Source organism: Dipteris shenzhenensis, chromosome 25, assembly GCF_047967505.1.
Source record: "Dipteris shenzhenensis isolate YYH24624 ecotype China chromosome 25, Dip_SZ_1.0, whole genome shotgun sequence".
In the NCBI taxonomy this organism is placed as follows: domain Eukaryota; kingdom Viridiplantae; phylum Streptophyta; class Polypodiopsida; order Gleicheniales; family Dipteridaceae; genus Dipteris; species Dipteris shenzhenensis.
The window spans coordinates 55,001-78,415 of record NC_141620.1 but is presented as its reverse complement, the minus strand read 5'-3'; the positions used below and the strand labels follow the sequence as shown (position 1 = coordinate 78,415).

Genomic DNA, 23,415 nt, shown 5'->3' with positions numbered 1-23,415 from the left:
ATACACAAGTTTGTAACTTCTTCGCTCTAATAAAGGAAATACACCAAGGATTGTCGATAGCAAGGAATGAGGTCTCATGTTATCACATAATTAATTGCTTATTGAGAAATACAAATTTAGGAATTGTCATGATGCCACACTCTTAATGAGGAAGCTGAAGGATATGCATCTAAAGAAAATTGGCTGCAGCCACTGCTTTGACCTGTACTACTTCCCTGACGTGCTGTTGTTTCGCCCCAACTGGCTCCTCTGCTGCTATCTGCTGCGGGTCCTATAAGGATTCATGCATCCTTTGCTGCTTGCCATGGGCCTGGTACCTGCCCCATCTGTGGGCCCTCCTGCCCACCATCTAGTGCTTGTGCTGCCCTCCAAACGCAGTCTTCTATTGCTGCTCATGTGGCAGCCTGCATGCTGACCATGAGGCAGCCCTGCACTCCATCTCAGATTGCCCCATGGCAGCCTCACTCTACCCAGGTGGCATCTCTCTCTCCTTTTCTATTTGCTGGTACACCAACCAGCAGACTTTAACTCTCTTGCGCAAATATATAATCAGGACAACTGAATGGACATTGAGGGTGTTGGAAAATTCAATGCTCTGTCAGCATGCTCGGATGGCATGGTTTAACCAATGAAAGCCCACATTTGAAAGCCTCAAGAGGAGGCACACAGAGATAAACAAGTGAAATTTGGGAATGAAACATAGGTTCAACTAAATCTGCTATCCGCTACTACTTTAGGGGACTAGAATAGCTGGGAATAGCAAGAATTAGCAGGAAACACAGAAATGGGGGCAAAGGAGAAGGTCTCTCTTACTTGGAAGAGGGCAAGGGATCATCAGCTCCCTTGATGGCTGACTAGCATTGCTAGACCTGCCCTTTGCTTCTACAGCCTGTGGGCTGAAGCTTGGAAGTGCCAACAGTTTAAAGGAAGGTGGTACTTGCATTAATGAAGAATATGAGTGGAGAGTACAACTGAAGCCCCTTTTCTTTTTGGGAAGTGGGCCAGCAACACCATTGCTTATGGGATAAGTACAACAGGCTGCCACATGGCAAGCCTACAATAAATCCTAGTACCCTACTAGAGTGTACAAAAGGGTACTGAAGTGTACGTTAAATGTGACCCCATTTTAAAGGCTGACCCCCCATGAGGGTAGCTGCTAGTGACCCTAGTGTACCCTACTATTACAGGGAAAATGTTATCTTGCAGCTATGGGCTACCTTTAGTGTCTCGTAAGGGGCCAGTTACAACCTATAGTGGACCCGGATGGAGGTGAGCCGTGGGGATTATAATGGTCACCTCCCCACGTGTGAGTCCCCAAATGAGGACATGGAAGGCTCCTTTGTGGATTGTGGCCCATTGTACGTAGTCACAACAAGGGACACCTCTTGGAGGAGGGCGATGGCGCTTCCGTCTCTCAACCATGAGATGGGGAGTTTGTTTGTGTATCTTTGGCAAATTTGTGGCTGCTGTGTCGCCCTAAGCATATTATATGGTCCATGGTTCTCAATGCTAACAAATGATTAGTGGGATGAGAAGCCTTGAGGGGCTAGCTATCTCTAATGTGCCCCTTAACATGGTCCAAGCCTCGTGTTTTTATGGCCATCTCAATGAGTGGCATGCGAAGAGTCTGTCGTGGTCAAGATGAAGAATGCTTGTCATTTTGTTGTCACTCAGTACAAGTATCTTCAATGAGTCTATTGGACCATGACAAGTACTAGTAGTCATCTTCCAAATCTTCTGAGCTACTTGCCCCAGATATTTGGCACATTGGCTAATGTTCTGCTCTCCCATTGACAAGCGATAGTGTTAACTTAAAATGCTTATGTTGATGCATGTAACTTTATGAAATGGTGCAAAAGACAATTTAACCATCTAAATCATGTCTTGCCATGTGATTGATAGGCTACATGACCAATTTGGATTTATCAATCAAGAGATATAGGTTGTCAAAGGTGGGCTATCCTTCCCGACGAACATAGATTTGTCAAAACGAAAAACAAATGCCATGGTTGCCCAACTTTTTGTCCCAAATCCAAATGAGCCCCTAATTTCCTAACATTCATTGATAGAGTTGAAGATGCTAGGAGGAGGTAGATGGCAGTTTTAAGTGGTTAGGGGTCCACATCTAGGCAGCACCGTGTCTCCTAGATGGTGGCACACTGAGCACACCCTTTTATATCTAGTTTTGTCCTTTTGTTTGGAGCAATGTATAATACATGATCTATAGTGCTATTCTATTGTTGCGTTGTTCAAGGATCTAAGTCTGTGTATATCTCTCTATATTCACTTGCATACACATACTAAGGAAAGCAGTGGATTTATAGTGCTATTCTATTGTTCATTGTTCAAGGATCTAAGTCTGTGTATATATCTCTATATTCACTTGTGTACACATACTAAGGAAAGCAATGGATTTGAATGAGCACTATGTGATTTCTCAACAAACGTTTTTGGTTGTAGCAAGCAACCTCCACCTCTATTTTCTAACATGGCATCAAAGCCTTGAAGAAGACGTACAATGCTGGAAGCTCGAACGTGAGAACCTTTGGAAAAAGATATCAGTTCAAGCTGATGGTCTCCTATTGTAAGGGACAAGTACCCTTGCAAGAAGAAGGGTGATCAAGATTCAAACAAGTATACTCCTAGGCCCTTCACACCCTTGTCACGGCTAGTACCCATTCAAAGCTTTGGGAAAATGGGTAAAAGCTAGATGGACCAAAAGACCCCCTCCTAGAAGATGAAGATCCGGAGCCACTTTGTTCCTTCAGGTGATCTAGGAGATTACGACAAGAGTGGAGCTACAGCCTCACGATATCAAAAACGCTAGCAAGGTAGTGGTAACACCATCATGTTTGGATGCAATCAGAAATTGGGTACTACAAGATGCAAAGGCCCTCGCCAGAATCATTGGCATGACTGTGGACCCCGTCCTCCCTCACATTCAGCTAGCTGACAAGGCACTTTATCACGCTGAAATACATGTACGAGATCAAAAACACAACCAAAATCCTCAACCTAGAAATAACACGAGGACGAAGGAGGGAGACATGGTAGAGAATCACATCACTAAAATGAAGGAGGTGAGGGATCAATTGTCAACAGTTGGTCCATAGATGAATTCGTCTCAGATAGTTAAGCTTTTGCTTAGCATGCTCCCCAGGAGTTATAAAGGTATGTAACAACCCTGGTTGCACGACAACGGTTGACACCGATTACTTTCAAGGAGTTAGTGCCTTTACTCTTGCAAGAAGAAGCTCAAGAGAGGAACTACGACGAGATCCAACAACAAGAGCTGGGGCATAAAAAAGGGCAAGCCTTACAACAGTAAGCAACAGCATGAAAAGGAGTGGTAAAATTGTTGAGGAGGAGGACTCATCGTCTTGTCAAACCAAATAAAAAGAAGAAATCCTTCTACTGTGACAAGCCGGGACATTTCGTAAATGATTGTAGAAAGAAGAAGGCTGACTAGAAGAGAAGGAAGGAGTCCAATCAGGAATCATTGTCAACCCAACAGTAAATGTGGTGACAAAAAAAGAGACCTTTCTTGGTGACAATTCCAAGTGTTGTTGAGATTAGGTATGCAGATCTAAATAAACCTGTTCATATGCCTGACGTTGAGGAATGATCTGATGAGTCAAAGGGACCAGAGACCTTTTTGAAGGTGAAGGACAACAATGTTTGCTTAGGTTGTTCTGAGAACAAAGCTAACAACAATCAGAGTCACAAAAGGGAGGAGTCTTTGAGGGCCCATCAACTATCAGAGTCAGAAGGATACAAGGACATTGAAGATGACACTACAGGGTTACACATGGATGATGTGGGTGCCTCCGAGAGGTACCTGGCTTGTTTTCAAGGCAAGAACTCACATGCCTATCAGCTGCAATTAATTCTACAACCTCCAAAGGTTAATGATGTTATGTGCACCAGGAGATTGCAAGTGGCCTCAACTTCTTCCTCCAACCATACAAAGCATCAAAACTTTGAATTATCTTAAGGGAGCCCTTGGGGCTCATTCCTCATCCATTCCAGGGTCAATTGGAGAGCTGATTGGAGCAGCACATAGCCAGCCTAAAGGGCTTCCATTGGACCAAAGAAAGGTGGCTGATACTTGCAAAGAAAGAGCTCACAGGAGGCTGCACACCTAGGCTTACATTCAAGGCAGCAAGGATGGATCATGGGGTAGCTTGTGCCTCACCATTGGTTGCCTTCCAGAGCAACAAGGAGGTCAAGTAACCAAGGTCAGACACTACCTTACCTATGACTGTCCGAGAGGACAGCTTGCAGGTGTGCTTTTAGGGCACGGCAATGAGGCCGACCTAAGCTCAGAGGGAGCACACAAGCTGAGAGCCCTTTGCTACTAGAGGATAAGACACTAGGCATACATTTTGTATTGTATCCACATTGGACGGAAACATAATTTTGTTGGTTCTACATCTCCCTTGTGCATTGCTCATTTACTCACTGCACAATCAGTAAAAAAGTTTTGGATTCCACATATCGCAACCAATAAAGCAATTTTAGATTCCACATATCGCAACACTTCTGTGTGAATTCCTGGGCACTCTTTCAGTGTTCCACGGTGTACACCCTCTGTTGGGTTTTCTAATACACATCTCAACCGTATGCCTTTAATGGGACTCGAAGCTTGCTATAAGGCGGAATTCTATGTCGCCAAAAATGTGATGTGTAGTGCCTCACATGAGGGAGTGTATGATGGTCCAAAGGGCAAGATCTCATTCACCAAATTATTAAATTCAGGATTATGGGCTTTTACCATGGGATACATATGCTCCATAAAAGAAACGGGCCACTACTGCATTTACATGTGTCCTCCTCCCTAGATGCCATGAGGCAACAAGGCTAGGCTCTATGCCCAAGCAAGGAGGAAGAAATAGAAGTAGGTTGTTATGGGCTAGCGATGCTCAACCTCGAGGATTAAGAACCATGGGTCGTGACCAAATACTATCCAACCGCTCTACAAGTGCCTTGAAATAGGAGGTCTCTTGTTGGGACATAAGGACAAATGGTGATGCCCTTCACTACTAATAAATGAACCCGCACTCAATCTAAGTCTCCACCTTTGGTGCTTTACAAAAGCAACACATCCACTTCCGTGCTGCTCCTTTAGCTTTGTCATACTTGGCTATGGGATCCACCTCCAACAACCAAGGAGAATTATTATCCTCGTCTCAATGCCATCTGAAGGAGAGGGGTATGGACTCCTACAAAAAAATGCAGCAAAAGGTCTACAATTCTTCAACAAAGAAAGGGGTTGAATAATGAGAAGGAAGGGGGCTGAGCTTCGAGGCTTGAGAGTTGTGAGGTGAGGCTGAGAGGAGGCCTGGGGGGAGGGCTAAGAGCTGAGATGCTAGAGGTGAGGCCTGAGAGAAGTTGAGACATGGAGACAAGGGGACGCAGAGAAGAGGGCTAAGAGAACGGGGCTAAGAGTGGGGTGAGGACTAACTTGGTTGAGTGGGTAGGAAAGAGTGGAGTGAGGGTTAAGAGGGTAGTGTAGACTGGGCATGGCTAGAGATTGAAGGCGGAACACACAAATTCGGTAGTTTTAACAATCGTGTGCGGTGCCACAGTCAGGAACACTTGTGGTTGTGCACGAATGCCTTCCAAAAATGGGGGACTATGTTTCTCCGGCATTTCATCCCTAGTAGCCATTCCAAGGCCGTTCCAATTTTCCCGAGCTTCACAAAACAACATTCCCTATAATCACACAAACGCACAATTTTTTTTAGGTGAAGTGTATTTGTATAATATTGCAAAAAGCAATCCCTAGAAAACATGCAACAATAATATCAAAAGATGGCATTATAGGACAAGTATGCAGGATAGTCTAAATCAAGAGCACGTAGATAATCAAAGAACGATTGCCGCAAGGATGCCCCGAAGAAATGAAACCTAGCTAGAGATCACCAAAGACTCTTTGGTTACTATCTTTCCATAGAGTCAAAAGTGCCCAATAGCCAACCCAAGTTAAAAGAGGATCATATCCTTGCCTAATAGGGTGGAGCCCAAATAACCAGAAGAGCTTGTGAAAGGAAGCACTAGGAAAACGCGCTTGTAGAAGCTCCTATAGTTAAAATAAGAAGTCACAAGTCGCAAGGAAATGCCAAAAGAGATGGACCATGGAATTCCAAAAGAGATGGGCCATGGACTCTCTCAAGGTGAAGAGAGAGTTTGCAAGCCCAAAGTTGTTGCAATCTTTTTCACCACCATGATGCATTATGTGTCATAGACCAAATGCGATTTGCATAAGCTGAAATCTGGAGGGGCTGCAACAAAACCTTGTACAACTTAGCAACCATTATATCAGCCAATAGTAACGGATGACAACTAGAATTATCAGCCCAGTCTTTGAGACGATGTGTGAGCTCAAGACAGGGTACTGAATGAAAGGCCTTGAGCATGTGTGACATTATATGCCCAAGGTGTCTATAATGCTATCCCTAGTCAAATTGTCTAACTGATGCCGAAAAAGACTGCACATTACATGATTCATCAAGCACATCCCCCACAATGTGGATCCCTTTGGACCAAAGAACATTTGAGCATCTGGGCTCCTGCATTGCCAAAGGATGTGCAAATGCCTTCGTCCGAATGCATCAAAGTCAAACACGAAATCAAGTGTCGCATTATGAAAATCCATGGCTGATCATCTTGCATAAACTCGAGCATCATTTTCCTTATGAGTCAGAATGTATATGTGAATATTACGAATATTTAGTCCCCCATGCATCCTTGGCGAGGAGAGGTGCTCTAAGGGTCAGAATGTATATGTGAATATTAGGAATATTTATATACCTTTGTAAGACTAGAATAAGTCCAATCATACAAATTTAGAATTTTTGTTGTTCTAAAGATCAAAAGTCTACAAAGGAGCTACAAAGAAAATAAAAGAGAAAATGAAAGAGAGGCATCCTTGGCGAGCAGAGGTGCTCTAAGCAAAGTACCTCCATGTTTTACAACCATATTGAGACTACCAAAAAGCTTCTAGGATAATTAGACATGAAACAAGTGAGATCCTACTTGACAAACGTCATCAAGAGCAAAAAGAACTCTATATATGCATCCAAGATTTACTTGACTATGCAGAATCGGACATGTAATGGCCAAGTGGCTAACTTTCAATATTCCAGCTTCTTTTTCAGCTTGGTGAGGACCCAATCCATTTGTTGACAACGAGTAAATGTCCGCCCCAAAGAATAACCAAGATGACACACAAGCTCCGCAGAGGAAACGATCTCCCCAATCCATAGCCTGTCGTGCTAGTCTTTTGCATACAATGATAGATCCTCAGATTTTTAAAGTTCACCTGCAAGGTAGCAATCAAACCATACAATCATAAAGCACGCATGAGCAGGGAGAGATCCTTCTCTATGGTCTTGGGAATGACAAAAGAGTCATTATCATATGCTCCTACAATCATCGACCTCTCTCCATGCATCTCTAATCCATGCAAGCTACCTCTATGATCCATGTAAAGAAGCATCGGAGCTATTGCATATAAAAATTGCATTAAGAGGACATCCTTGACGTACTGAATGATGGAAAGTTCAATCGTCAGTTACATCTCGTGAGAGAATGCCAGCATCGTGACTATCATGATACAACCAGTAAATGATATGCCACATCTTTTCTCCAAACCCCAAAAATTGCATAGCCTATGAGATAAAATCCCATTGCACAATATCAAAAGATTTAATAAGTTTCACTTGTAACAAGAGAACATCTTGCTGAGTGTATTTTGCATATTGTATCCCAACATAAGCATTGGCAATATTATCCGTAATATGTCTACAGGGAATCGGAACGAACACAGACTTGGCAAGATGTAGCCCATCATGCAGGAAATCTTTGATGCGGTTGATCACCATACAACAACCTTGTAAATAAGATTCACACCAGTCTTTTTTAGGAAATAATTTGACCAACCTTTTCTCCAACTTGCTGGAATTTGCTAAGGTTCCCAAACATATTAATCATGTTCCATAGACACCCATTTGTCACAAGACCTTATTTCACTCAACTGTTTGTTTGAAAGATACCTCAATTTGCATGGCTTGTTCATGGACATAATTGGTCGCACATGTCAAAGAATGTTCTGACCTGCCGCTATTACATTTGTGACGGGAAAGCAACATGCCCAAACTGTTTGGCATTAGTGGCTCACACAAGCTTGAGCAAACTATGCCTGTGAGGTGCTCTAGTTAACATCCGCATTCTAACCCATCATATGTTTTCACATTGTCTTTTATGGTACATGCTTTTGAAAAATTCCTGAGACGATTAGCCCTTCTCTGAAAAATCTCTTTATTTGGCCTTGGTTTCTCTTTTTTTTATTTTTCTGTAAATCATTACATTGTAAAAGTTGCTTAGCATGACATTGTAAAAGATGCTGCTGCAATGTGGGGCTTTAACCTCTCTCTAATCCTTCACATCTGCTCCCTCCTTCACCCACTCCAATCAAGCTGCCCTTCAACGAGTTTCTGGCCACTGTAGCAAGCTGGTTGAACCATTCATCCCATGACTTCAGCCGCCTCAAATCGCAGATCATTTGCTCCAATTCAAGACATATAATTTCGTAGATCTGTTCCAGGTTTGCTGCTACTCCAAAACAAAATTCAGATCCAGGCTTTGGTTGCTCCCAAAAAACAAAATTCAGCTCCATGCCTTGGTTACTCCCAAAAGCAACTTTGATCCAGAAAGAGCTGGTACTCCAAAACGAACTTTAGCTCCAGGCTTTGGCTCCTCCAAAAAACGAAATTCAGCTCCAAAAAATGATGAAGTGCTGCTGCTCCAAAACGATATTCAACTCCAAGGTTTGGCTTCTCCAAAAAGCAAGGCTGATCCAGCCAACTAGCTCCTAAGCCCTCTGTTAGTCTCTCCTATCAACCCGTGTCCTCAGCAGCTCTCTCCCTCAGCCCCTCCCTCTCCAGCCTCTAACCTCTCTATGTACTAGTATGGTTTGCTTGCACGGTCCGGACCTAGAGGAGCAACAGCTTCGGATCCAAAGATTGATGATTGAGGACATCTCTAATGTATTCTGGGCATCTACATCAACAGGTGATGTTGGCCCATAGTGGGTCAGTGAGAGAAGGTGCTGGGATTATCATGGTCATCTCCCCAGTTCTAAGCCCCCAAATGAGGAGGAAATGGGGGAGGTGTCAGAAGAAAGAAAAGGGAGAGAAGAGCCATGCGGGCAGAGAGAGACGCTACCACAGGGGCAGATTCGAGATGGGAGAGCAGGGCTGCCACACGAGCAGTATGCAGGCTGACATGTGGCAGCAATATTACATTGCTGTTGGAGGGCAGCACAAGCCATAGATGGTGGGCAAAAGGGCCCACAGATGGGACAAGTACCACGCCCATGGCCAGCAGCAAAAGATTTATGAAAGCGGGCCTTATAGGCCCTGCAGACAGCAGCAGATGTCTGTGCAAAAGAGGTCACAAAAGGGCCCGAAAAAGGAGCAAGATGGTACATCTGCCACATGCAAGTTAGTCGGGGGCCATATGCTGCAAGATTCGGTCAGCAAACTGGTCGGGCCAGCCTGCTGACTGGGTCGGCTGAAGCAGGGGTCCTCCAGCCCTATAAAAAGGCCCCTCCAGGGGAAGTCTGTACATGTCAGAGTTTCGGTCTTTTAGTGCTTCAGTTTGGGCTGCACATCCAGTGGCAGGGAGGTCCAGAGACATATTCGACAGAGCCCCCCCTTTCGGCTGTCTATTAGGGCAGAAGAGAGGTCAAGAATCACCGAGGATTCACGCAGTACAGTCTACAGATCTCCTACACAGAAGGTTTACAGGATCAAGGTTTTGCGGAGCACTCAGCCTGCAGGTCTTCATCAAAAAGAGCAGCAGCAAGGAGTGTCCAAACAGCGCATTGCTACACAGCCCACTGAGGCTCTAGTAGAGCAAGCAGGCTGACAGAGATCAACGGTGCCAGGAGGAGGTAGATGACATTCTCTAGTGGTCAGGGGTCCATAGGTAGGCAGCACTAGATGGTGGCACATTGAGCACACCCTTCTGTATCAGGGTTTGTCCATTTGTTTGGAGCGATCTATAATACATGATCTACTTTCTACTTTTCTGTTGCACCGTTCAAGGATCTAAGTCTGTGTCTATCTCTCTACATTCACTTGTGTACACATTGAGGAAAAGAGTGATATTTGAATTAGCATTGTGTGATTTCTAGGCAAACGGTTTTCATAACCTCTCACTACGAAGAGTGTTGGACGTAGCAAGCAACGTCCACCTCTGTTTTCTAACATAAGCTAGGTGGCCACCATGTCTGTTGTAGCCAATCATCTGGCATAGGCAAGATGGGGTAAAACAAACAAGTTAAACAACTCTACAAGGCACCAGCCATCTTTAGGTATCAAACATGTAAGGAAACCCTACAATTGGTGAGTATGTATGGATTGTTGAGATTTCAGGAACTCAAACCAATACAAGGCAATAAGACAACCACACAATAGCAAATGCACAAATCAATTCCTCATCTCACAACTCAGGGAAGCACCCTCACGTCTATAAACACAAGCAATACTAGCTCAAGAAGCATGGGGAGGCTTGGGGCTAGGCAGGTGATTCTAAGGTTGAGTTGCAAGGGTACAATTGGATTAGGGTTCAAATTAGGATTTCTCACTATTTTTAGCGCACTAAATCGAGCCTACATAAGGAGCCCAGGGGTACAGTTTTCAGCGACACAAGTTAGAGCACGTTCAGCGCTTCCTTGCCGGTTTGGGGACGTGAACCTACTTCCTAAACAAAAAAGCTATGTGCGTGCGTGCATGCGTGCGTGCATGCATGCATGCATGTGTGTGCGTGTGTGTGTGTAAAGTATATATTTATACCTTCAAATAATAATAAATTTAGCCTAATTAATGTGATAATTATTAGATTTGACTTTAATTCAATTAATACTAAATAAAGGGTCTCATGCTACTTGTTCCGCTAAAAGCTGTAACTTCTTTTAGGGACTCTCAGTCAGATTTGGTCCCACAAACATGGCCTAGTCTGCGATTCAACTTGCCCCCCCAATTTGCATTCCTAACCTAGATTGCGCTCGATTTCCAGTCTATTCTCAGCATTGAACCACAAATCACCTTTCAGAAGCTGGATATCACAATCCTACAACAATTCACCTTCCCTCTAGCAGTCCTGGATGAGATTTCCTATAACAATTTCAAGCTCATGTACTCCTTTCCTACGTTTCTTGGCTGATTTCAACTCAAAAAACGAAAATTTCACCTTCTTGTTTAGGGTGATCTTGTACTAAATCCACCTTCTCTACTTCAAAACAAAAATTTCCCTAGACTTTGATAGACAAATTCAATGCACCTATGGAGGGGTCAGCAATATTGTGAATTTCCTGCATACCTAGAGGAGATCCTAACCAATGATTCCTCATTGACATGACCCCAAGGCTCGTGAAAACCCAAACATACAAAACAAGCACAAGGAAACAACAAAGACGGATGCAGGCTAGCTCACCACCCAACCATGACGTCTGCAAGAAAAAGATTCGAGAAATTGGGATGTCCCCTCCGAGCCTCGAGCTGAACTGCTGGCACATCTCCCAACCAAACCCCAACCAACTTGGTGTCCCATACCACTAGGTGGCACCCAAAGGGCCTCGTATCAATGGTTGGATCGTAGGGTAAGCTGAACTATGATCTAAAAATGAATTTAATTCAAGCAAACTTCTAAAGTTGAAGAAATATAATTTTAAAGGGGAACCTTATTTTCAAGAAGATTAGTTGTATGTTCCACCTACTCAGATAGTTCGTACTCGTCGTCAACAAACTGACTGGGTGCTTGCAAAATTGAAGAAATTTTTGGAATGTTGGAAACTGTCAACTTGGCCGTTACATGTTCGCCTAAGAATAGTCCCATCCATTTTAGTGGCATGCATACAGTTTTACCTGTCTTTGATCATGTTTGGCAAGGCAAAGCTTACATGCTTAGGTCAGCCAGTATGGAAACTTTTTGATGTTAATATAAAGCAACAAAATCTTTGCACATCAAAAAATGTGTGTGTGTGTGCGCGTGTGTGTATGTTTATGTGTTGCATTAAAAGAGGCAGTCTACAAGTATTTTCCGAGTGCTTACACCAGATGATTGTTGGACTTTCTCTAGATCACAACTTGCTAGTGCTTGTGTCACTCACTTTGCTCGATACTTTGGGCATGTGGATCTCCCTCACATTAAGTTTTGTCTACACGGCGATAGCTTTTGCAGCATGTCTCTCCCATTGTTTCTCCGCACAGGTAGGCCTTGGAGCTGGAGGAGCCTTTTACGGAAAGAGAGTTGTCTGATGCAATAAAATCATGTGGGAGATGGAAGTCTCCAGAATGGGATGGTCTCACTGTTGATTTTTTTTCTTGCATTTTGGGATATCCTCAAGTCTACTTTGCTGAAAATGGTCAATTGCGCTTGGCAAAATCAACAAATTCCGAATTCATGGAAGTAAGGGCTTGTGAAGCTTCTTACGAAGAAGCAGATATGTGCATCATTGGCTAATTGGAGAGCTATCACTCTTATGCCTGTAATTTATAAGATCATAACCAAAACGGTGGTAGATCGCATCAAAGGATATTTACATGATGGTCTCCATGCTACCCAATATGGGTTTGTTCCTCGCACGCATATCACTATTAATATTGCAAATGCCTATGCAGGGATAGGATATGCCAAATACACAAGAGTGGAATGTGTTTTTGCTGCAGGTTGATATTGGCAAAGCTTTTAACACGGTTCAATGGGATGTCATTTCACATACCATGCAAGCTTTGGGGTTTGGTACTAAATTATTTATTGTGTTGTATAATGACAATAAGTTGCCTGTATTTTGTCTGGGGATATTTGTGATAATTGCACTCTCCATTCAGTTCACCAAGGATGTCCACTAAGTGCGCTCTTGTATGCGATCCAATGCTTCAATACATGGATCATCTTATTGGAAATTCCTGAAGGTCGCACTATGGTCGCTCAAGCATATGCTGACCATTCTTTTTTTACTCCAAATAATACTGAGAGGGATCTTTCTTCCCTTATGCATGCTCTATCATCATACAACTTGGATGGATGCTGGTCTACATGTGAATTATCAGAAATCTAAGCTCTTGCCGTTGCATTCTAAAGACTGGCATAGTCTTTTATGGCCGGGGGAAATTGTTCCACCTACTCAAATAGTTCGTCATCTTGGTTATCCTTTGGGCTGGACGATTACTCGTCGTCAACAAACTGACTGGGTACTTGCAAAATTGAAGAAAATATTGGAATACTAGAAACTGGCAACCTGGCCATTAAATGTTGGCCTAAGAATAGTCCAATCCATTTTGGTGACATACATTCAGTTTTACCTGCCTTTGATCATGTTTGGCAAGGCAAACCTTACATGCTTTATGTCAGGCATTATGGAAACTTTTTGGCGCTTCAAACATGGCCAAAAAAGTTTGAGATTGCTTTCAATGCAACGTCTCTACTCGCCAAGATGCATGGGTTTTTAAATATTCTCAGCATTCATCTGCGCATCCTTGCCCATAAGGACAAAATGATGCTACAACTTCTGCACACTCTTAGCTATCCTTTGGTCTCCAAAATGTTCTTTGATTGGAAGCATATCCTCTCCCACTTAGAATGGCATGGCTGTGACTCCTTACAGGGCAATTCTTTAAGGGTTGGCTGAAAGTATACATTGGTCAAAGGCCGTTGACCCTCCTTTGGCTTTACAGAAACCTAGGCGTTCTTACTTCATTAGTTTCAAAGGAATTCGCTCTATGGCAGATGTGATTCATGATGATGGTACCATCATATCTTTTCCTTTGAGAAGACCAACTCAGAGAATGAACCGAGCGTCTTTGACGATACTCGGTTATCATTCCACGGAGATTGCGTCAAGAAAGATATGAAGGCAAAAAACTAGCTACGGGTAGTGGGACAAAGAACCCACCGTTGGGAAGAGCGACATGCTTCTGATGGAGAGAGATGCCACCAAACACCCTAGGATACGGTTAAGGGATACGTTATCACCCTCTATGGCAAACCATTGTTCGTATGCTTCAGCCCTTTCTGCCGATACCTTCAGTTGAGATTCAGGACAAGGACAAGCTTGAAGATTGGACTCGTCATTCCACAGGTTCATCAGCCCATCCTTTGAGGTTATCTCATATTATGGTATCTTCTTTGTATAAGGTTCTTTGCTCCCACATTGGATTTTTGATAAGGCAAAATCAACTCTGGCGCATGAATCGTCCAGTGAAGTGGTGGCGGAAGAGATCACAGAAGCTTTGGAGATCCAAAGTTCCTCTTCCACACAATAGCTTTTTTGGTGGCAGGTGATGCTAGAGATCTTTCTGTCAGTACAGCTTTTAGCACACAGACACATTGCTCCTGCTGTTTGTCACCGATGTTTGGCTCCACACGAATATGTGCCTCATCTCCTTTGGCATTGTCCACACACCAAAGACTTTTTGGGTCTTCTTCGGCAGCGTTTGAGAACTAGATTTTCTACTGCAACCTTTGGCAAGCATTTTTGGCTTTCTGGGATGATTTACCCACACAGACAGGAGTTAGAGTTATTTTTCTTATGTGTTATTTACTGGGCACTATGGACTCTATGGAAGGATTGCAATCATAGAGTCTTTGGTGATCCCACTTTTTTCACTTTCTCTTTTTTCAGATGCTCTATGCAGCAATCTTTTTTTGATTGTCTACAAACTCGTTACATAGACATATATCGAGATTTTCAGTTCATGTACTATTGAGCTTCCCTTTCGGGGGAAGATACTGTGTAATATAAAGCAACAAAATCTTCACCCAAAAAAGTGTGTCTACACACACACACACACACACACACACACACAAAATAAGGTGACTTAACATCACACGAGTAGACACACACACAATAAGCTGACTTAACATCACGCAAGTACTTTACCACACGTGTACTAAACCCATATTAAGAAAGAAACACTTATTTTCTCAAAGAAGTATGGGACCCACACGATGTTGTGCCGAGTGTGAAGATCACGTATTGACCTATGCTTCTTACCTTATAAATAAGTCACGAAATGCCTTGTGAAGACAAAATACAATCAGTATAATGCAATGTCCATTTGTCTTTGAAATAATTTTTATGATGTCCAAACAAAAAGTACGCAATTACCACTCCGGAAAACCTTTGCCATGTACCTGCTTAAGGATTCTGAAAAGCTTGGAAGAGCTACACAACACGGATAAGATATATAAGTGTAAATTATCCACTCCATAATTTAGAGTGCTGGTTTTGTGAATGTGTTACATTAGCAAAGCTATTCTAACGAAGATCACATACTCTCAACCAAATGGTGCACGAAACATAGCAAGGGGACAACACTCTCTATGTTGGAATTTGATCATTTGGTTGAACCTTTTTCTGGTGCATTAGTGCATACAATTCCAAAACCTGCACACCCTCTCCTTACTCGGCATCTCCCAAAATCATGGCCATCGCAATCAGGCAACTCATCAAAGAGATGCTTTGCATCCTCCAAGCTCCCACATTTTGCATAAGTATCCACCAAAGTGTTACCCACAAATATATGTATCTTAGAGCATCCCTTCATTGCCTAAGAGTGTATGTCCCTAACTTTCTCCAAAGGCCCTATTTTCACAAAGTTCCCATCAAATTTTTCCCCCACATCAAGTGTTGCTAGGCTATTGCAAGCCTGTAATATACCAATGGAAGTATGATAATCTGGGATTGTGCCCTCTTGCTGCATCTATGCATAGAGTTCCAAAGCCATAAGACCGTCTTCCTTCGAGGCATAACCTTGGAATGTGCATCTTCCTTCAGCCCGCACACCATCTTCCTTCTGAGCATACATCATATCACAATGCACCATCGCATCAAAGACATGATGTGCATCCTCCATGCTCCTACATTTTGCATACATGCCCAACAAAATGGTTCCAACAAATACATCTGACTCACATCCACGATTCACTACATGGGAATGGATATAGCAATGCCTTTCTCTAGGCACACTGTTTTCACATAGCTTCCATCCACTTTATCCCATTGTTGCAACAATAAAGGTTCAATCATTTGGTTGAACCCCTTTTTTGGTGCAATGAAAGTGTTACATACCTAAACATACATGTATGTCACAGTATCTCTTCCCTATTTGAGAGTGTATGTCTATGACTTTCTCCTAGGGCCCTATTTTGCAATATCCCCATGAGTTTCTATCCCCACATCCAGGCTACTGCAAGCCCAATGTACCATAGTGAGCATGAACCACGTCCATGCACTTACAATTTTGGTCTTTTCAGAAGGCTTCCAATAGCCCTTGATCAGGTGTCAGCTTTGAATTTGCCACTAGCCACAAGAATCTTTGAATTGTAAATTGGAAGCTTTCATGTCACACCCATGCAGAAATTTGTGAATGACCCACTCTTTACTTAGTAAAAGTATGCAAATACTACTCGAGTATTTTGCCTCTCTAGCTCCAATGCTCATTTGGATATTTCAATGCTGTTTATGACTAATTTAATACCCATGGAATGACTATCAGGGACTTTTTCTGCATAAAGTGTCTCCCTTTGTGGCTATTATTTCAGAGGCTCAAGAACTTTAGATATATATATCCAAAAAGAGTTTGGTTCGTAGCTCTTCTAACAATTAAAGACTGACTTGGATCCAAGCAATTCATACCGTACAACAGCAAGCTTGCTGGCTTCTTGGAATATTCACTATGTCAGGATGGATAGTCTTGTTAGAAATCCACATTTCAACTATTTGATATTCCTGGAACCTCCAAAAGAAGTTTGGCATTCTTGTAGCTCTTTTCTAAAATATTAACTTGGATCTAAGCCATCTCTTCTCTGCAGCAAGGCATGCTTTATATTCTAGCTTTATGGCATATTCTACACGTCACAATAACCGCTACAAATCTCACCCTAAATTCTCCACATCGCTAGCCGGTTTGATTCTCTCGAGAGGACTGCCGCTTGAAAGAGCCTCGACGTATAATAATCTAATCGTGATTGGTGATAGAGAGGCTGGAGCCTAGAGGCGAGGAGGAAAAAGGCTAGAGGCGAGGGCTGAAAGTAGTTATGATGCAGCCAGAGCTCATTATGTGCAACACATGGCATCACACACAGCATCTCTCCCTCCTCTCCACCTTCTACTACCGCATGGAGCTATCATTTGCTGAAAAGAAGACTCCCCTTTGAGTGCCATAGGGAAACCCTTTCTTAAAGTAGTAAGATGGATGTGATTAACATTGGAGAGAGGTTATTTGTCTGCAAAATAATTCTATACACCACCTTGCCTCTCACGCACATCCTTTCAAAACTTGTGCTATTGCAAGTCGACCCCATAGTTCAACAAGAAGGTTATCAAATACTTCGTGAAGCACTCACCAAGTGAACTACCTTTTGCTCACCTCATTTAAATAGATTTGCACTTTCTCACTGTCTTAAGTTAGACACACGAGCAAATATACCTCAAACATTTGAAGCACCACATTTGACATAAATACCCACAACCATAAGTGTGTGTGCAAGCCAGTAGATAGATAGTACTCCAAGAAATATATAGAATCCACAATGGTATATTTCCACCCAAAATTGAACACAATACAAAAGAGATGTAGGGGCAAACAGTGTGTGCTTTGAGCTTCGTGTAGGGATGTGGATGGTGGTGGTGGCTATCCCTATGAAATGCCCAAAAGGAGATCACAAGAGGAGTGCCCTTGCAAGGGAATTGTTCACTTCCTCAAGTGTTGGAGTTACACGTATGATACCATATAGAAATAAGAACACTGTGAAGCTTGAGAGAATAAGCCACCCCCTCTCACCACCAAAAGGTGGAGGAAAGAGCAAAGGTAAAGAACAAATTTGTCGTAGCACTACTGATAATCCAGGGAGGTCGGCCGATCTTGGACCTCGGGAGAGAGGAGTCTATCCCCGCCTCCATGCAGGTAGAGGATTCGAAACAACAGTCATCTAGACACATGTGAACAAAAAGGGTCCCGCCTAGGCAGAACTTGTAGATCCTGGAAGTCGATGCCGATGGAGGTAGAGGTGAAGGATCATGACCCCCTCTTTCGAAGGAATGGGGAGTGTCAAGCCAGAAACCGAAAAGGGAGGGAGGGATGGTAGAAGATGAAGTTCAGAAAGGGAGGGAGGGATGGGAGTAGAAGATGGTGTTTTGAAAGGGAGGAGGGATGGGAGTAGAAGAATGTGTTCTGAAAGGGAGGTAGGGATGGGAGTAGAAGATGGAGTTCTCTCCCTTAGTGCGCAACGAAATGAAGAGGAAAAAGATATGTTCATAGGAGTGATGCTCCCCCTACCTATGGTCTCCATGAAGAAGCAGAATCTTTAGATCACCAAAGACTTGGGGTCTTTAGATCACCATGGCTCTGATACCATATAGAGAAACTGTAGGGTTTGCAGTGGAGTGATAAAAAAGTAGACAATACTCAGACACAACTGAAGAACGGAACTCAGAAAACATAGTGCCTGTCGGTAATATGAAAAATTGAATACAAGAACCTCAAGCCGTCGTGTCTGAAGGACCGTGGCTGAGGTGAATCAGAAAGATGATTCCATGTAGAGAGACAGTAGAAAAGATAGCAGCAGAGGGAGCGTAACGCAGTCCTCCGTGTAGCTCAATGATGACAAGGATGATGAAGGGCTGGAGCTGCCCTAGGAAATGGCTGAAAACCAGCATGCTCTGAGGAAGGAACCTTCACGCTATTTGGAATAGCAACATGATGAAGAAAAGGAGGTGATCTGGGGCAGAAGGAGTTGATCTGGAGCAGAGGAGCAGAAGGGGACAGATCTGGAGCAGAAGGAGCTGATCTGGAGTAGAGGAGCAGAAGGGGATAGATCTGGAGCAGGATGGGACAGATCTGGAGCAGAAGGAGCTGATCTGGAGCAGAGTAGGATGGGACAGATCTGGAGCAGAAGGGACAGAGCTGAAGTAGAGGAGCAGATCTGAGCAGAGCAGCAGAAGTTGGGACAGATCTGGAGGAGAGGATGGAGCAGCCAGGAGGCAGGAAGGAGAGGCAGAAGAGGAGGCAGCAGAGGAGGCAGAAGTGGAGGCAGCAGTGAAGGCAGATCTGAAGAGGAGAGGTAGATGGAGCAGGCGGGCCTGCAGCAAAAGATGGAGGAGATGAGGAGCAGCTGCAGGTCCTGTCCTGTCAAAGGAAGTGTGGGGGCAGAAGCCTTTTATAGGCCAGACCTAGCTGGTCAGCCAGCTGGTTGGTAGGTCTGCCAGCTGGTCGGCCAGTTGGTCGGTGGGCCTGCCAGCTGGTCGGCCAACTGGTCGACCAGTTCTGGTCGGCCAGACCATCTGGTCTTTCTGGCCACTTGGTTGGCTGAGATGGCTGGCCTGTGAGCTATTAGATTGCCCCATAAATTGGGGATTGCTTAGTTGCTGAATAGAGAATGTTAAGGGGAGACTCAGATGGAGACCTCAAAGTTGAAGTGTGAAGAACTACAAGACTTCTCCTGCAAGCATGCCTATGTGAGAGCTTCCTTGCTCGACTCTAAAGCTACATCTCCCTAGCACATCTCCACATGACGCAAGCTGTCTTTCCAAATGCTTGCCTTCTCCTACCAAGTAGAATGAAGAAATAGAGAGAGGGCTTGAAGAAGGGGCCACGTGGCAGCCCTTAACTCCCATCTGCACGACATGTGGTAGCCCTTTTGCACGACACGTGGCATGGTTTCTCTTTAATATGTGTCTTTTCATGTATTAAAGTCTTTCCTCATAGTTCACAATTTACAAAGTATTAAAGGACTCACTCAAACTCACATTCAAAAATTCAAAATTCATGACATTCCATGTGCCTCACATGTGCAAGCTCATCCTCCTTGTCTATGAAGAGTCCCAACAGGCTCCCCCAAGCCGTTTGAAGTGCTAGAACTCAGCAAGGCCCCAAGAGCCACTATTTAAAGAGCCAAAGTGAATGTAAGATTTGTGATTAGGGCCAGAACGACTACAAAGATAAACATAAAGAAAATCAATAGAAAAAATTGGTTTCAAGCTCTTAGTTATTTGGTGTCATTTACTTGGGAATAAAAACGCTGCCATGAAGTAATTGCCAATTGGTTGATCATACACACACACATATATATGTGTGTGTACGTGTATGTATGTATGTATAAAATCAAGATATATCAAGATATATAACTTTCTTTGTTTTTTTTGGCTCAAGTTTGCTATGTTTAAAGCTACAGCATACACTGCTGTAAATTTTGTGGCCTATACTGACATTGGCACCTTTGCTGGATGGCTGATTCAATGGCTTGCATGCCTTTTTCTCCCAAGATAGATATGCAACGCTCTCGACTCAAGTCTAAATGGCTGTAGTGATGACCATCTTGCTGGAATCTCCATTGTTACCCAATACGGTGTCTCATTCCTTGTGTTGATAGATGGTTCTATGATGGTGATACCTCATGGTGCTCCTATCGTGCTACATATATCCTAGATCCTCTGGAACAAGCAATGCAGGATGTGGAGAGCGATGATATTTGTTAAAAAGGATGTGGAAAATCCTTGTTTGAGAATACAAGTATAGAAACCACCCTTGATTTTGAGTATTTCATGCACTTTCTTTAAGGATGTCCCCATCTCCCTTGAAGTAATCACCTATAAAGTAGAAGCAGGAAAAACTCCCCAACCAAATTCTGCTTGATAGATAGAAAATCCTTGTCTGGTGGAGAGAAATGCTAGACGTATGGGGGAGAGAAATGCTAGACTTCAAGACCAAATTCTTCCCATTTTAGAAGACATTAGCTTTGTTAAGCTAAGGTAGGGCAGCCCACCTATCCAAATATGCAATGAGAATTCCTAGGATTTGAAATGTCAATTTTGTACAATGGATTACAGAGTTCGAAAGACTATATGTGCATCTTCCAAACTATCCCGCATCTATTCGAGACATTTAGAAAAACCATGGCAAAAAAAAAATGCTGCTTTTACTGCTCTTATGTGCCTCTCTCACCCTTTCTTCTCATCCCATGTGATATGAAGAAGAGAAGAAGAAAAGCGTGTTTGAGAATCTGAAATGCATGCAATGCCTTGACTTCAAGTTTCGCGCATGGGGCATTTGAGCAGCTGACATGGGCGTCCGGCGTCCAGGGATTAGATTCAAGTGATATACACAAAGCTTTTTTCTGCCTTTGCTAGACCTAACCCATGCTTAGGTTTGCTTCAGTCCAACAATGCTTGTGTTGCCATTGCACTACTGAGTACAAGCTTGAGCCAAATTCTTGGTGAGGTCTAGTGCCATGAAGTACAGGAGTGCATAAAAGTCAAAAGCAACTGTCCAAGAAGACTAATTAACATACACTTCTTGAATTGAAGATAGTTCATAAGCTACTTCCAAGCTACCTATACAAAAAGGAAGATGAGTCCAACTAGAGATATGGAAAAGGTTAAAGGGCTCATTATCCACGTTTAGTGAACAATGTAGAAAGATTAAGAATCAAGATACTATCAGTAATATATGAGAACTAGGAATCTGAGAGAAAAACAAAATGATAAATGTTGAACTTAGTCCTCAAATTAATGAGTACACTAGGTAGAAAGACTGGTGCTTGGACACAACTTTTTACAAAAAGTAAGATTTAAGACAATGCGTGTGTTAAGACAACAATGTAGATACTTAAACAACTTAACTTAGGAACCTTTTACTTAGCTTTTGTTCGATTTAAGAGTGCCCAGAATTGCAATTCAAGTTAAGTGTACGCAATAGAGCTAAGGTTGACCGTCCCTTTAAAGAGCAATGCGAGATCAACGTGAGGATAATAGTTTTGTAGAGCCTGTAACAAGAACAAAAGAAAGAAGAGCACTCTTACCTTATTCAGCCAAGTTACAAGTGGAGCAGCAACTCACAGTAGTAAACATTCCCTCAGCCCACCAATAATAACGCCTTCACGTCGTCATGGCCGAATCGAGGACTTGATCTTCAAATTGCAGCCCAACCCGCATAGCGTGCAATCGCGTGCAAGGCGTTATACATCATCCATCTCTCAATTGCACAGACACACACTAGAGCGCAGCGGCACCCCATCTTGTATATTTCATGCTTTGTTGCCCTGAACGGATTGACGTGCACAATCCTGCACACTGCACTTACCATCGATTGAAGACGGCTGATGTTGTACGGGAGTGTACACGTCCGTCTTGTCGGATGCCTTCCTGAGACCGCCCCATGTTCCTTGGGGTGTTCGTCTCGCACTAGACTGTGGTGGTCGTACATACACTGTGCTTGCCTTTACGTCCCAGGCCCCTTTACTGCACCAACCAATGAGAGGCACCAGGTTCCGATACCTAAGCCTGCCTATGATGGGAACCTCGACAAGGAACCTTGGTTGGAGTGTTTGGAGGTCCTCTTCACTGCCACTGGCGCGTGTTGGTACTGATCCAAAGCCTCCTTTGCCCAACAGCTGGTGGAAAGCTTCCGTCTTGATCGATCACATCGTGCCTCCTACACTTCACAATTGCTGCCATACAAGCTAAAATGCTGCTGCCCACAGGAATAACAAACGGCCTTTTGAGAGAAGGCAGTTCACATTGGCATAGCATCGAAGAGAGGAGCCTGCGTGCCGTAATTCGTGAAGGACTTGAGAGTGAACGTTATATTGAACGCCTGGCGATGGTCTTTACAAAGGCAAGGTGCTTCTTGTGGTGAATGTGGCTTCCAAATGGTAAGTGGCATCGTCTTCTTTTTCACAAATCATAGCTTCGCGTAATGCATTCGCCCTCCCGTAATCTGCTGGCAATGAAGGGAGAGGAACTTCTAGAGGATGGGAACGAAAAGAGGGGAGAAAGAGGGCTGGGGCAGGTTATGAAAGAGAGCTGAAGGAAGCTTGAGGCAGTGGCTATCCAAGGCGGAGGCGGGCTGCAGGTTGCACAAGTCCACAGTACCATGCTCGCGAGGGAAAACACCGTATGCCCTATTCACTTATGTCTAGTTCACTCAGGCTTTGTCGATTAGTAGAAATAGCAAAAGTCCACCTGACTTCTGTCTATGTACAGCTCGTGGCTCCGCGGTTAGGGGAACATTTTGTCTGAGCTTACGACGTCATGAGCTCAAATCCTAGTGACTCCTGTTCGATAATATAAATGTAATTAATAGTAAAACTTTGCCTTTGCCTTCGCCGTAGCCCGAGCCTCGGCGAGCCACTTTTCACACACATCTCCCCTTTGCCTTCCATTTACGCCCCACTTTTCTCCTCTTTTCCCTTCCCCTATCACACGTTGCCATCAAACGTTTTGCACCTTCCTTTCTTTAATGAATAATTCACTAAGCCCATCTTATACATAACCTCATGAACTCATTATAAAATACATTTATCCAACACCTTTGTTCAACAATAAAGAATAATACACCTTAGAAA

General features: G+C 43.5%; 1 long non-coding RNA gene across 1 annotated transcript; it reads right to left on the bottom strand.

The window, feature by feature from the left end:
* Positions 1-6,997: 6,997 nt before the first annotated feature.
* LOC147885268 (uncharacterized) lies at positions 6,998-22,843 on the bottom strand. Its single transcript, XR_015543497.1, has 3 exons — positions 21,871-22,843; positions 7,551-7,673; positions 6,998-7,324 (listed from the first exon to the last, which is right to left on the bottom strand). It is a non-coding gene; the product is annotated as an uncharacterized LOC147885268 (long non-coding RNA).
* Between the last annotated feature and the right edge of the window lie 572 nt (positions 22,844-23,415).